The sequence below is a fragment of the Phodopus roborovskii genome, unplaced genomic scaffold (genome assembly GCF_943737965.1).
Source record: "Phodopus roborovskii unplaced genomic scaffold, PHOROB, whole genome shotgun sequence".
Lineage (NCBI taxonomy): Eukaryota > Metazoa > Chordata > Mammalia > Rodentia > Cricetidae > Phodopus > Phodopus roborovskii.
In genome coordinates this window covers 10,617,377-10,633,903 of record NW_026126651.1, presented here as the reverse complement: position 1 = coordinate 10,633,903, position 16,527 = coordinate 10,617,377, and the positions used below count along the sequence as shown (strand labels likewise).

The 16,527-nt window shown below is 39.1% G+C and overlaps 1 pseudogene; it reads right to left on the bottom strand.

Moving 5' to 3' along the window:
* Positions 1 to 632: 632 nt before the first annotated feature.
* LOC127214054 (uncharacterized) lies at positions 633 to 728 on the bottom strand (annotated as a pseudogene).
* Positions 729 to 16,527: the final 15,799 nt, after the last annotated feature.

Genomic DNA, 16,527 nt, shown 5'->3' with positions numbered 1-16,527 from the left:
TTGTGGTTATTGTGAAGTGTGTTGTTTCCTTGATTTCTTTTTCAACCAATTTATCATGTGTATATTGAGGGCTACTGAGTTTTTTAGTTAATCTTATAGTCAGTCATTTTTGTTGAAGGTGTTTCTCAGCTGTAAAAGTTCCCTGGTAGAACTTTTGGGGTCACTTATGTATACTATCATATCATCTGCAGATAGTGATACTTAAACTTCCTCCTTTCCAAATTGTATCTCCTTGATCTTCATTATTGTGTTATTGCTGGAACTACAACATTAAATACTGAATTGAATAAATATGGAGAGTATGGACAATCTTGTGGTGTTCCTGATTTTAGTGGACTTGCTTTGAGTTTCTCACCATTTAATTTGATGTTGGCTATTGGTTTGCTATAAATATTGCCTTTATTATGTTTAGGTATGTTCCTCGTATCTCTGATCTCCATAATACCTTTATCATGAAGGGGTATTGTGTTTTGTCAAAAGATTTTTTAGCATCTAATGAGATGATCATATGTTTTTTCTTTCAGTTTGTTTGTATGGTGAATTACATTGAACGATCCCTGCATCTCTGTAATGAAGGCTACTTGATAATGGTAGATTATCTTTTTGAAGTGTTATTGGATTCAGTTTGCCAGTAGATTATTGACTATTTTTTTGCATTTTGTGCAGGAGCCATGCTAATCTTCTCTGTACCATTCCAGTTTTAGTACATGTGCTGCGGAAGCGAGCACTATTTTTGCATTTTGTTCATGAGGGATATTGGTCTGTATTTCTCTTAGTTGAGTCTTTGTGTAGTTTGGGCATTAGGGTAAGTATGGCTTAAACAAATGAACTTGGTAATGTTCCTTCAGTTTATATTTTGTGGAATAATTTGAGGAATATTGGTATTACATCTACTTTGAAGTTCTGGTAAAATTCCCTGCCAAAACCATCTTGCCCTGGGCTTTTTCTTTGGTTTGGAGACTTTTAGTGACTGCTTTTCTTTCCTTAGGAATTATAGCTATGTCTAACTTGTTTATATGATCTTGATTTAACTTTGGTAAATGATATCTATCTAGAAATTTGCCCATTTTTTTGGACATTTCCAATTTTGTGGAATATTTGTATTTTAAAGTATGAACTAATAATTCTCTGGGTTTCCTTGATATCTGTTTTTGTGTCCCCCTTTTCACTCCTGATTTTGTTCACTTGGATATTTTATCTCTGCCTGTTAGTTGGTTTGGAGAAGGATTTTTCTATCTTGTTGATTTTCTCAAAGAACCAACCTTTTGTTTCACTGATTCTTTGTTTTGTTCTCTTTGTTTCTATTTTATTTATTTCAGTCCTCAGTTTGATTATTTTATTCCTTTTGGGTATGTTTACTTCTTTTTATTATAGAAGTGTGCTGTTAAGTGGCTAGTATGAGACCTCTATACAAATTCTTTATTAAGGTACTTAGTGGTATTTACTTTCCTCTTAGCACTGCTTTTATTGTATCCATAAATTAGGGTATGTTGTACATTCATTTTCACTGAATTCTAGGAAGACTTTAATTCCTTTTTTTCATTTATTTCTTTCTTGACACAGTACTTATTAAGTAGATAGTTGTTCGGTTTCCATGAGTTTGTAGGCTTTCTGTTGGTTTAGCTTTTGAAATCTAGTTTTAATCCATGGTTGCTTGATAGGATATTGCAATTTCCTTGTATCTGTTGAGAACTGCTTTGTGACTGAGTGTGGTAATTTTGGAGAATGCTTGAGAGGTGCTGAGAAGAAAATGTATTCTTTTGTGTTTGAGTAAAGTGTTCCATAGATATATGTTAGATTCCTTTGGTTCACATTGTCTGTTAGCTCCAGTATTTCTGTTCAGTCTTTGTCTGGATAATCTGTCCATTTGTGAGAATGGGGTATTGTAATCTCTCACACTGAGGGTGTGAGGGTCAATATGTGATTTAAGCTATAACAGTGATTCCTTTACAAATGTGAGTGCCCTTGTATTTGGGGTATTGTTGTTGAAAATTGAGACATCATCTTGGTGGATTTTCCTTTGGATGAGCATGAAATGTCCTTCCCTATCTCTTTTGATTAATTCTGTTTTGAAGTCTATTTTGTTAGATGTTAAAATAGCTACACCAGCTTGCTTCTTGGGGTCATTTGCTTGGAAAATCTTTTTCTAACCCTTTACTCGGAAGTAATGCCTGCTTTTGATGTTACATGAAGTGTTGAAGTGTGCTTCTTGTATGCAGCAGAAGGATAAATCTTGTTTTTGCATCAATTCTGTTAGTTTGTATCTTTTCATTAGGGAATTCAGTCCATTACTATTGGGAGATATCAATGACAAATAATTGTTAATTCCTGTTATTTTGTTGTATCTGTTCCTGTTAATGCTGTGTGTGTGTGTGTATGTGTGTGTGTGTGTGTGTGTGAGAGAGAGAGAGAGAGAGGGAGAGAGAGAGAGAGAGAGAGGGAGAGAGAGAGAGAGAGAATTTGTGTGTATTTTCCTTCTTTGGGTTATGCTATCAGATTATTTATTGCCTTGTTTTGTAGGGTGTAATTAACTCCCTTGGGTTAGTGTTTCCCTTCTAGTATCTTCTGTAGGGCAGGATTTGTAGATAGATAAGCAATGCTGAAACTGTAAAATACTATGGGGTGTTTTATACTTCGGGATTTTTGACTTAAGTGAATTTTGTATTATGAAATATCCGTGAGCCAGAATGTAGTGATATGAATCAGAAATGTCCTCCATAATTCCAGGCATTTGAACACTTGTTTTTGTATTTGATGGCGTTACGGAGGTTAAGGAGATGTGGTCTTACTGGAGGAAGTATGTCACTGGCAGTGGGCTTTGAGAATTTATAGCCTCAGTGTGCTTGCTTAATTGCCTCTCTCTGCTTAATTTTTGTAGTATGAAAAACTGTGTATGGTTTTTCAGTTTCCTGATCCAGCATACATGCCTACCTGCTAAAATGCTTCCCTGCCATGATAGAATCTTACCCATTTAGAACTACAAATAAATAAGCTAAATTAAACTCTAAAATAAACTCTTCTTTATAAGTTACCTTGGTCACGGCGTTTTATCAGAACAACAGAATAGTAACTGATACACCGTGGTACCTTCGAATTTTTTTCTTCAGACTTGTAAACTTCTTTTTCTTCTTCCTCAATCCCCTCCTCTTCCTCCTCCTCTTCTTCTATCTACCCTTTCCAGGCAAATTTAATGATACTCTCACTAAACTTTCCTTTAGAATTATAGTCAGCAGCATCCTTTATAATGATGCATTGGTGGGTTCTTCACTACTTATGTCATTCTAATCCTCACCTAGATTTTTTTCCACATCTCCAATAGATGGCAAGGGTTGTGGATTTAGTCTTAGCGTGAAATTATGAACTTGAGAAGATCCCTGGTGGTATTCTTCTCGAAGACATTGGTCCCTTTTTTTTATTGCCTCTTGTAGCTGATCCATACTCCATCATTTCCAAGTTTCAATGTGCTTTATTCATTGTTCTGTGTGTGATTTCAACACATTTTCATCTCTTTTGTCTGGATACTGTCTGCCACAAAAGGGCATTTCTTGGAAAATTCTTCCAAATTATCAGAGAACTCTGAGTTTTTTCTTTCATGTGTTTTTCTCTGCACATCTGCCCCCCCAAAAGGCAGATGTGAACATCTCACTCTTTGGTTTCTTAGGTAGGTAAACTTTAACAATTCTGATTGTGTGTCTTATTAGTCTGATATGGTTCCTTTTTATTCATTTAAAATTGGTTTTGGGAAATCTATCTATCCATCTATATATCTTTCTATCATCTATCTATTTATCATCCACAATTTTGAGTCAGTCTTGCTGTCCAGCTATCTTTGTACTGCAGTCTCCCTTGTAGCTAGGACTGTATGTGTGCTACCAAGCCTGTCTTTACCTTTGCTTATAATAAATACATATTTCCCTTTTGTTCCCAACAATTCTTATAAAAATTTCCCTGTGTGTATGTTGCACAGTTTGTTTAACCATTCTCCAACTAATAAGTTAATAAGTTAAATAAAACACATTTTCCTTTTGAAAAGGACAATGTCTCTAGTTCGAACATATTTATAACAATATTCTTTCTTGCAAAATCATGGCAAAGTAGTATGATTTTCTTTAAAGGTAGAAGAGCTGAAAAGGTTTAGGTTCTCGATGTTAATTGTGGAATCAGAGAGAAATTCTGGGGTCTTTCAAGCATCCTTTCTTAGTGTCTGAAAGTCCTGTGCCCCAGATAAACATAGGAGTGATGTGTTCCTTCAATCCAATCAGTAAGTTTTAGAGCCTTTAGCAGTCCTTGGCTATGCTTGACACTTTTCATTCAACATCGATGAATAATACAAACTTACTGGCAGGTGCTATCTAAGTTATCGCCAACACAGAGATCTGACTGTGGGCAGGTGCTGCTCTAGAAATTATGTGCATTATGTTTTTTACTTCTCTTATTATACCAAAAATCAGAGACGGATGACACAAGGTAGTCAAGTCATTTACTAAACAGCAGTGCTGGTCAGTGATCATCTGATTTGTCTGTTGATCCATACTGTTTCATGATAAAAGTAAATTCTTCAGCCCTTTATGATTACATCACAAGCCTCCCTAAAACTTGATAGTTTGAAGCAATAGCAATCAGTTATTTGCTTATGATGATGAAATTTGGTTGTGGCTTTGTGAAGATGGTACACTTTCACTTCCTTTAATTTGTTTGGCCTGGAATTTCCTAGATGGATTTGTTTGCATTATGTCACCTGTGTCTTCAGTGAGTACTTGAATCAGAGGGCCTGACTGGATATTTTTGTCCTTTCTGTGTGACATGCTTGGACTTTCTTGTAGTGTGGTCATCTCAGGTGACTGAGCATTCCTACAAAGTAACTGGCTTTCTTCAGAATACAAAGAAAAACTAATTATAATGTTGGGACATAGAAATTCAAGAACATCTCTTCTTCTGCCTTTTTTTTTTTACAATCACAAAGCTGAATCAGATTTTTAAGAAAACTAGGCAAATAATCTTTTGTTCAGGTAAAGTCAAGTTTACATTACAAAAAACATAGGAGGCAGGGACTACTGTAGTGGAAATATTTGGAAACATAACCCACTCTAAGTACCTGAACATGTATATTGAAAGCTTTCAGAGAAGAAAGAAGTATCTTAGACAGAGCTTATGAGAGTGGCATGTTACTTCCAGTGTGAAGAGTGATAGATTCTTGGAGGGCTCATTTGAATTGGCATTGGTGGATAGATAGAATTACAGATTTGCTTATGAGAACAATTGGATTCACGATATGTGAGCAAAGGCCAACATCGTATTTATTTATTTGTGTGTGTGTGTGTGTGTGTGTGTGTGTGTGTGTGTAGAAGTGGCTTCAAGATCAAGATGTTTTTGAGCAAAATATGAATTATAAGACAGCGATAAATAACAGGATTGCCTTTCATCCAGGAGACAAGAAACGTTATCTTGGAGGGTATTGAAAATAATGGAAGAGATGGAGATCATCTTTCATCCTTTCATTTGATCTGGCACATGGAAACAGCTTCCTTGTAGAGGACTGTTGTTAGGTAGACATGTATATTTATGTACACGTACACTGGCATTGACCCCAGGATGAGAGAAAGTAGGCTGTTTTGTTCTTGCTCTGCTTTCTCTGGAGCTGAGCATTCCTGAACCTTTGGCACTGCACCTGTAGGGCAGACACAGCTGTGGATAGCATCACCAAGGTAATTATGAGAAGAATATGCTAATAAGCAGATGCCTGTGATTAATGTGCCTTTTCTATTGCCTAGCAAACTCAAGCTGCATTTGTTGGGAAAAGATAATTAAATGAGAGTCAGATGCCTCAGTAAATATTTTATTTGATGCCTTACAGGACAATGGAGGACAGTGACGGTGATGTTTACTTTCATTTCTCCACCTGTGTCTAAGACCTGGGCTAGAGCCAGGCTTTGGGCTAAGCGTTTGCTCACATGAGTTTCACATGCAATCAGGGAATCTGTCAGTAATGTACCTGGAGCTTCTTAGCTTGCGAAATGTTAGGGTACTGCGGTGGTGCTTATTTGTTCTCTTAAGAGTAGATGGGATAAACTTGAAAAGTATAGACTACAGAACCAGCTTAGCCTCCAGCCTAGCCTTTCCCTGCACTTCCACTTTGAGGTATTCTTTGCGAATCTCCGTTGTGGGCCCTTCTCTCTAAGTGATCTTGGGGTCTGGTCTTCTCCATTACAGAGGATCTCCCCCTGGAGCATTATGATGCTAGATTTCAATGCCTTGGTGCTTGATTTGGCCTCTCTTCTGGGAGTTATTTACTTGTTTCAGCACAGGGAGGTCTTGATGGTGACTTTTTGTGGTGACTACATAGAGCAACGCTGTCACATCTTCTTGTCCTCGTGTAATACATTAGTTCTGACACACCTTAGAAAATGAGAACAGGAGAAATTGTGTTGGAGGCATCTGGATATTTATTTTGGGTTCAGTTGATGGTTCTCTTTAAGGACTTCATATGAATATAAGATTCTAGTGTAGAGTAAGGCCATCTAAGACATCCAGGCTCCTGGACCGAACAAACACTGGGTTCTTGGCCTTTCTGTCAGCAGTAACCATTGTTGGATGATTAGCCACACCACAACTGAAAGCCACTTTAACAAATTCCATATATATATTCCATTCTGTTCCTCTAGAGAGTGCCAACTAATACAGTAATAAAGTTTGTTTAAAAATATTTCAGTAGAGTAAAACTATTTACTTCTGCAAGAAGTAAACATCTGCAAGATGTTGCATAGCCATAGTAAAGCAAGCAAGCAAGCATATACTTTTTGAGAAATTAGCCTTCAGTTTCCATGGTGGGATGATTAAGATCCCTTCCCAGATATGGATTCCCATATCTGGAAAGGATTTGTAGGTCTGTGTACATTCTAAGTAAAAGCATTGGTGCACACTTGCTGCCATTTAACAGTACTATTCATTCTTTCAATTTTATCTGAAGAGGGAGGGTTCCAAGTAATTTAGAAGCTCATGTGATGCCTGGTGCCTTCATTAGGTCTTTCAGAATAGTTGTAATAAAATGGCTTCCATTAGCTGAGTCTATATTTTCTATTAATGCAAATCTTGGAATTATTGAGTCTATTAGTATCCTTGCTCTGTGGTTAGCTGTAAGCACCAAGGAAAGGAAAAGCTTGTGCCCAACTAGTAAGGTGGTCTATAATAACCAATAAATATTTTAATGAACAATTTCTGGGCATTTCTATGAAGCCTACCAGGAAATATATTCAGGAAGCATCTTTGTTTAGGAGGCCTCCCATCTGGGATGGTTTGTTTTTAGTTATCTTCTTGTTTATCTTTCAACACACACACACACACACACACACACACACACACACACACACACACACACCCTGTTTAGCAATAGTGTATTCTCCAGTTTTCTCCAATTATAATATTTGTATTGTATCACACACAGCGCAAGGTACTCAGTGACTCCCTTTCTTAAAGGACATGCACTGATTAGAGTCCAGTCTCTGGAGAATTTGTAGCCTTTCTGATAAAGAGGAAAGTGACTTATCAGAATGGATTCATCAACCCTGGTGACCAGACTGACCTTGAAGGACAAAGGCACAAATATTGGTTGTCTCTTTTTGACCCCTTTGTCCTCACTGGTATAGGCTTCCACCAGTTCATTATTGAGTGCTAGAAAGAGATATTCACCAGTCTTAAAATCTTGATTTCTGTGTGGCATTTAGATAAGGCTTATATAGCAAACTGAATAGTTCCATGTGAATGTATAGTTTCTTATAGTTTTCCCAAGGGGTAAAGCCTAACATAAACACAAGTAGTTACCTTGATTAGACATGCATTCTTGTTCTTTCAAGCTAGTTCTTATAAATGTTAGCAGGGGTGATCAGTATAAACTTTAATAATCAAATATACATTATTTTTAAGTTCCATCTTCCACAAAACCTAAACAACCTACTCAGACCCACTGTAACTTAGATTTAAGATTTCATTTTGTTTTCTGAATTTTTAAATTTCCATTTGTAAGATATAGCATGAAAAAAAAAAAAAACAACATCATTCCCACAGAGATGCCTTCGCTCCCCCTTCAGCTGCACAGCTTTGCGATCTAAAAAACAAGAAAGGGTTCCTGCTGCCAGAATCCTTACTCACTCTGTATTAGTGCTTTGGAACCTCTGTCTAGGTTACAGGTATATGTGTCAAATTCCCTTTTGTTTACTTAAAACTAAGATAAAGTCCTTTACAATTTAATTCTGCGTTACAGAAATGTGTGTCTACCATGTTTGCTTTTCCTCTGTCATGAATCTACCAAGTGTTACTAGTGACTGGAATGCTTCCAGGTGATTGTAATGCTCTGTTAAGTCTATTTTTGGATAACCACTTCCCCCCAAACCTCTAGAAAATACTTATTCTCCTCCCCTTTCCCTATTTGCTACTTTGGTTGACATCATTGCTCAGGCCTGTGAATCACTCTTCATTGTCAGAATTCTGTCTATTCCTAGAACCACATTGGATGACATTCCTCTCCAATGGCTTTATGAAGTTTGTGTGTCATACACTTCTAATAAAACCAGATCATCAGTATCTCTGACACCAATACCCCTAAACTGTCAGTCCAAGAAATCATTTCACTTTGTATATTTTCATTGAAAGTGTTGATGGTGGTAGACACAGTACAGACTGTAAAGGTGTGGAAGTGATGGGAGTGGATATGGTGGTGGAGACAGTGGTGGAGTGTCAGACTGCAGAGAAGATGTAGGAGATCTTCTGGCACTGCCTGTGCTACCAGGAATGTACTGAAGATGAACTCACTCTGAACTGTATGTAGGCAGTATATTCTGTGGAGGAGGATGAGCAGACAACACAAATGCAGAATTTTTGCATCCCAGTACCCAGGTTTAAGATCTGAAAGAGTTCTTGCAAAAACAAAAATGGAGATCATTTACAGAGAGATATTGTAAAGATTTATTTTATTTTTTAATTATATATATATATATATATATATATATATATATATATATATATATGAGTGGAAATGGCACAAATGGGCATATATGAGTGCAGATATTTATGGAATCTGGAAGATCACGTCAGATTCCCTGGAGCTACAGGTACAGGTGGTTGTGATCTGTGCAGATGCTGTTCAGGTGCTGGAACCTGAACCAGGGTTCTGTGCAAGAGAGCAGGACATGTTTTCCACCACTGAGTGCCAAAGAGGTAGAAAAAAGAACTCAAAGTGTTCTGGTGAAACTTGCTTAGTCCTAGGCAGAACAGATGAAAAAATGAATCCATTACTAAATATAATGAAATGAATTTTTAGAACTTCAAAAAACACAGAGGGAGCTGTAAAGGCCAATGAAAGGTATGGATAAAGGAGGTAAGAGGGCAGCTGGTAATCTTCCAAGGGCTGTAGCTGGAAGCAGATCAGGACTGGGATTGATGGAGAAAGTGAATCAAGTTGCTGAAAACATACCTATTTTCAGGCACACATGAATTCTGAAAGTGTCTGTACTAGACACAGGTCCTCACTCAACTATAAAGACAATAAAAGCTGTAATTTCAGTAAAAGAGAAATTAGTAAGAACGAAAAAGACTGAGCCACAGAAAACAGTAATAAAGAAACTCTTCCATTAACATCTTGGCAAATCCAACTTAGTATTATCAATGCAAAAAACACAGCTCTCTTTTTTATAATGTATTCTTTCAAATTTCATTTTATATTCCAACCACAGTTTTCCCTCCTACCTTGCCTCCCACCCCATGCCTCCCTCTACCCACCCACCCACAATCCAACCCTCCTCATAGATAAGGGCTCTCATGAGAGGTCAACAAAATCAACAAGTCCCTCTCCCATGTATTATGGCTGAGCATGGTATGCCAACATAGGGAATGTGCACCAACAAACTAACTCATGATTTATATTGTGGTTTATATTGTGGTCCTACTGACAGTTCAAGCTTCACAACTGTTTCCCACATATGGAGGGTCTAGTTCGGTCCCCTGAAAATTCTCTTCTTAAAGGGAACAAGAGAGAGCTTATTCTGGAGCCATTTTGAATGACCATGGCCAGGAACACAGATTTAGTTTACCCACCCCAAATTTCATGTTTTAAAGTGGAGGCAGTTTCATGAGATTTTTCTAGTTTTACAGAACAAAAAGAGTCATAAATTGAGGCAAATTAAAAAAAAAATCATTGGTATACCATAGCTGCAGGTGTTATTCTGTAGACTGAAGATGCTCTCTGCTGACAACCTTAGCTTTTGGATTGGCGAAAGGAAACTACTGTTCTGTTAACTTAATAGGTTCTAAAGAGTTTATTTACCTTTTATCACAAGATGTTAGTTCCAATATAGAGTGGGCCAGGGAAGGGCTGTGCCAGAAGGCTGAAACTAACCCAAGATAAGGTTATTAGCTTCTGAACCTGCAACATTCTCTCTCCACAGCACTAAGACTCCAATCAGTTCGGTCTCTGCAGACAGACTCCTTCTGGGAGATTTTGTCCACAATGAGGCAGAGCTTCTTTTCAGGAATTTTTATTCATAGCATTACTTTATAAACAATGACATTAATAGAAGACCTACTTAGGTTATAAGGGGCTAGAAGTAAATCACTAAGGAACAGTAAATGTAAAAGAAGATGTGTGTGATGTGTGTGTGTGTGTGTGTGTGTGTGTGTGTGTATTATGAAAAGTCCTATAAGTTTCAGGTTGAGAATAGATAGACCTATTAACTCCTAACAATGTTAAACATTTAAGAATAGCCTTTCTGAGAACATTAGAAGAATGCACAGTTTCCAAACACATTGGAGCCACGTAAGATGAAAGAAAACATTTCAACAATATGTAAAGCAGAAAAAGAAGTAAAGAAAATGCATGGAGTCTACAACATGTGATGGCATAGTAGAAACCAGTGGAGGTGAACCAAGGGAGCGTCAGCTTCCATGGCACATTTGGGGGGCTCTGCTCTAGTAACTCTTAACAGAGGGTTACAGACCTTACAGAGGCATCCTTATAGTGCAGTCTAGGAACTTCCTGGACAATGATAGGAAAGGGAGCTGACCTGACTGTCTAAGCACAACCCTTCCTTTTTCTGACCTTGTGTCCTTGTTTCCTAGCCTTGTACTTCCATTGCTAGGCACCTTCAGAGTCTAGAATGTTACTGCCCCTACAGTTAGCTTAGATAGATGAAATCACCAAGCAGGTGTGACCCAAGGATGAGTCACATATTCACAATTTTTAGAGGCAGGAAGCTACAATATCTATTCATAGTCTGTTTCCTACTAATCGATGTTTTGTGTGCTTCTCAGTGATTTCCATCATCCTGGAACTTTCAAAAATGAATATGTGCCCTCCCAATTACCTGTGGTGAGAAAGCAAGGGATAACAAGGCCTGTGGTGCTTGAAAGAAAAAGAAGACTCTTTTAAATTGATCCTTAAGATACATTAGTTCCACATCCCAGATGTGACGCTGCGACTCCTGTTTTAGGAAGGCATTTAAAAACTGTTCTGTCAAATAGAGAGGATTGTCATGATGGATAAACCGGCTTTCTGCCTGGGCCCATTTAATCCTTTCCATTTGTCTCCTTCCTTTGAAAAAGAGTCAAAGAGGAAGCAGGCTGAGTGTCTGGGATTTGAAAAATAAAAGTCCAGAGACTAATATTGGGGTTCAGGCTTCAAGCTGAAGATCAGAAAAGCAAAGTGGCCAAGCCAGTAGCTCTGACCTCTACCTCAGGCTGAAAGGGCTGATCCTGTCTCTATAAGCTCTCACCAAGCCTCAGACTTCTGCCTCTCTTCATTGTGGCTGGAGAATGAATGCCAGCTCTGAAATCCTGTTCCTGTCTTAAATCCCTCCCATGGGTCCTGGGATTAAAGGTGTGAGCTCTGTTACTCTTATAGATTGATTCAATGTCTTGTGGCCCTGGGTGGCCTTGAACTCGGAGAGATCCATCTGCCTTTTCCTCCTGAGTCCTGGGATTAAAGGTGTGTGTCACCATTGCCTGACTTCTATGGCTAACTAGTATGACTGCTTTGCTCTTTTGAGCTCCAGTGGCTTTAATAAATCATAAACAATATAATGCCACTAGTGCCTCCCCACTAGATGCTCTTTTCTGAAGTACCAAAATAGTCTTACTGGCTTGGAGTAAGAAAAAAGAAACCTGTAGTCCTTTAGTAGCATGGACTGGCATACAAGGGAAAGCCTTGGGCTTTGAATCTGTACAAACTCAGTAGGTTCTCAGAATGCAGGACTAGCTGAGAGGAGCAGTCTGTGAGTGTGTGGTATTTGGTGTTCTTGGCACTTATGTACAGATCATCTCCAGATGTCAGCTCTTCCTCTCATTTTAATTAATTGCATCATTGGCATTATCCACGCTACCACCAGCTGACAGAGCTCAGCCATTTTCTTTGTGTTGCTCATAAGCTTTTTTTTTTTTTTTTTTTTTTTTTTTTTTTTTTTTTTTCTTGAGCCTTAAATGCCTGTTCTTCAAGTTTCTCTTCTTTCTGTGTTAAGCACACTAATATATAGTTAATTATCTTTCAAGGTTCGGTACTTTTAAACCACCCCAAACCCACAATTAAAGGGTTAAATTCCAGCATAGTAAATTGGGAGATGATAGGAGCTTTAAGATTTGGGCCCTGTGGGAGGTCTTCTGGTCACTGGGAATAAGTAGGAGTTCTGGTCACTGTGGGACCTCAGTCCTTCCTTCTTCCCCCTCATTTACTTAAGATAGAATATTTAGCAGGATGGGGAGGGGCTTACTGTGGTGTGTTATCTTGCCAGAGGCTCAAAAACAATGACCTAAACTGATGCACCTGAGCAGAAGCAAGTCTTTCTATTTACAAGCTGATCATCTAAGTTATTTCTTACAGTAAGAGAAAGAAGGCTAACACAGATAGCACACCTTTTCATAGGAGCCTCTTTTCAGGCAGTATCACTGTGTAGCTAGTCTAGCCCTGAATTTACAATTCTCCTGCACTAAACTCCAAGTTCTAGGATTATGAGCTTGTGACACCATACCAGGATCTTACATAGATGTTTAAAGTATTTTTGATTGAGTTAGTATGACAATCATTTCTTTATTATTATAAAGTCCCACAAGTAGACTAAGCTAAATAACTGTCGCATACATGTAGAGGGCCTAGCTTGGTCCCACGTGGGCCTGGTCTCTTAGCTGTCAGTCCAATGTCTGTGAATTCCTATGAGCCCAGGTTACTTATCTCTGTTGTGTAGCTTGTGATGACTTTGACACCCCCCCACACACACACACATACCTCTTGCTAATACAATCCTTTCCCCCCTCTCTTCAACAGGATTCCTGTACCTCAGGTCAGTGCTTGGCTGTGGATTTCTGCATTTGTTTCCATCAGTTACTAGATGAAGGTTCTCTGGTGAAAATTGGGGTAGTCGCCAGTCTGATTACAGGAGATGGCCAGTTCAGGCTACATAGCCACTACTGCTGTGAGTCTTAGCTAGGGTCATTCTTGTAGATTCATTGGAGTTTCCCTTGTACCAGGTTTCTACCTGACCTGGAAATGGGCCCCCATCAAGACATCTCTCTCTTTACTCTCCCTCTCTATCTAGCCCCCACCCCTATCCCTCATATTCTCATTCCTGTACCCAACTTACCCAGGCAATTTCTTTTGTTTCCCCTTCCCAGGGAAATCCACACATTTGACTGTTGAGTCCTCCCTGTTACATAGCTTCTCTCAGTCTTTGGATTGTAACATGGTCATCCTTTATTTTACAGCTAATATCCACGTATAAGTGAATACATGCCATGTTTGTCTTTCTTGGTCTGGGTTACAACACTGTATAATTTCATGATGTCATTGTTTTCAACAGCCAAGTAATAGTCTATTGTGTAAATGTACCATATTTTCCTTATCCATTCTTCAGTTGAGGGACATCTAAGTTGTTTCTAGGAACTAGCTGTTGCAAATAAACTGCTATGAATATAGTTGAGCAGGTGTCCCTGTGGTATGATTGAGCATCCTCTGGGTATATGCCCAAGAGTGGTATCACTGAATCTTGAGGTAGATTGATTCCAAATTTTCTGAGAAACTTCCATATTGATTGCCATAGTGTCTGTACGAGTTTGCACTCCCACCAGCAATGGAGGAGTGCTCCCCTTGCTCCACATCCACTCCATGGTGATCTGTTCTTCAGATTGGTAAGGGAGTCTGCTGGAGGGAGAAGGAAGGGTTGGCCCCAAGGAAGATGATGGGCTGTGTGAAGTCGGGCAGTGGAGTGGGTTTCATGGGAAGAGAATCCAGTGGGAGGTGGTGGTGGTGCAGCCAGCAGGCAGGTGTCTTAGTGTCTTACCTGCTTGCTGGCTGGTGGGGATCGCTGTAAATTGTTTAAGAGCTTTTACTTGTTTTGGATACTGGGCCTCCCTATATTTTCCCCTAACTCCTGGACCCCAGTTATATTCCTACTTCTGCCTTCCAACATTACCACACTTAACTCAATGACTACCAAGTTCTTGCCATGCATTTGGGACCTTCCAGGCACAGCCCTCCTTACCTGGGAACTGGTGTTCATCACAGTAATACTCCAGCTCATATCTACCGATCCTGTTTCCATGAAGTCACTTAACATATTGGGGTGTTCTGACCTCATTGACTTTTGCTTTAAAATATTGTCCTTGGAGCTGCCACTGCTTTTCTTTAGTCTCTCTTATTAAAAAGAACCCAAGATCCCTGAACTTTTCCCTTTTGATTTCTCTTCTTGCTTTGTGGCATTGGCAGTAGTCATTTTGCTCACATATTGGCCAATTAGTTTCCCATCCTCTGCTTTATACCCCTTAGTCCCTAAGGTAATCATGCTGTCAGCATGAACACAGTCAACAAAAAAATCAAGGTGAGGCTTTTGGAAAGGGAGTGATCAGGAAGTGGAGCACTTCTCTTGCCTTCTTCATTTCCCTGCAGGAAACAGTGTCAACATATGGAGTCAGCTGGCAGAGCTAAGGCCCCATCTTCCTACTCAAGTATTTAATAATGCTTCTCTCCCTTGTACATACTATTTGGGCACGTGGAATTACACTGGAGAGCACAGTTTAAAACATCCCATTAGGACAACTTTAAAGAAAACTCAACAGCTCAGTTGCTGAGAAAAAAATGTCTTTTCTGTGTAGGTTTCAGACTGTAGAGCCCCCAATTCTCATTTGAACACCAAAAATAGAACAGGCTAAGTCAAAATAAGCAGATGTCTTACTCTAGGTCCTGAGTGAGCCACAAGCTCTGAAATTAAATAGTCAATGAGTGTGATGAACTGTAGCTCTATTAGGTGCTTTCTTTATAAGGGTTCACAGGGGGCAGACACCTTTCATTGCAGGTGACATGTTCTCTCCAGAAATCTGTTTTTTAAATTAAGTTTCACAATTAAATTGTTTTGAAGACGTGACACTTATTACTTAAGTCATAACATGATAAAATTTCTTTGTAAAGTCAATGAAATTCCTATTAGTAGTTTGCTATACTCACAGATCATTGCTTAGCCCAACTGTCATCAGAGAGGCTTTACCCAATGACTCTTGGAAATAGATGCAGAGACAAATAGTCAAACATTATTTGGACCTCAGAGATCCTGTGGAAGAGGTGGAGAAGAAGGATTATGTGAGCCAGAAGGCCAAGGACAACACAAGATAACACATGGAATCAACTGAATCAACTGACCTGGGCTCATGGGAGCATCACAGAGAATGTACTACCAACCAGAGCACCTGCATGGAACTGACCTAGGCCCTCTGAACATGTTTTGCAGTTCTGTGGCATGGTCTTCTTGTGGGAATTCTAGTAGAGTGAGAGGTGGCTGTCCTCCACTCTGTTCTCTGCTCTTGGGACTGTTTCCTCCTGCTGGGTTGCCTCAACCAGCCCTACCAGGAGAGGAGGTGCCTAGTCCTCCTGAAGCTTAATATCCATGGCTGACTGATGTGCATGGAAGGTCTACACTTTTCTAAGGAGAAAGGAGGAGAAGGGGACGGTGAAGATAGAGTGAGGAAAGGAGGAGATTATGAAGAGGGACTGAAAGAAGAGGAGGGATCGAAGGGAAACTGTGATCCAGCTGGGAAAAATTAATTAATTAATCAATAAAAAGATCTCTTTGTAAGTCAATAAGTTGTCTGTCTGATTGTAAAATCAGTGCAACAGAATTAAAGAAGGGAATGACAATGAAGAAATATGATCTTCTTTAACTTCTAAACTTGAATATGACTCAGTTTTGCTCTTTTCTAATTTTTGAAGACAAGGAAACCATGGGATTCAAAGAGTTCCAGGTTCTTCTCCCCTACTGTAAGTCTGGGCACAATGAACAACCAAACTGGACCATTTTGTGGGTAAAAAGAAAGGTTTATTTAGGGAAATTCAAACTTCCAAGGCTATCTGGGGGGGGGCAGAGAGAACAGCAAAAAATGTGGGGAGAACCTTGACAGTTTTTAAGAGACAGATTGTGGTGGGAGGGAACTTGTGAACTGGAACAGCCTGGGAGTTGAGTAGTGGGAGGTGAACATATGAGCCAGGATAGACTGAAGAGTTAGATC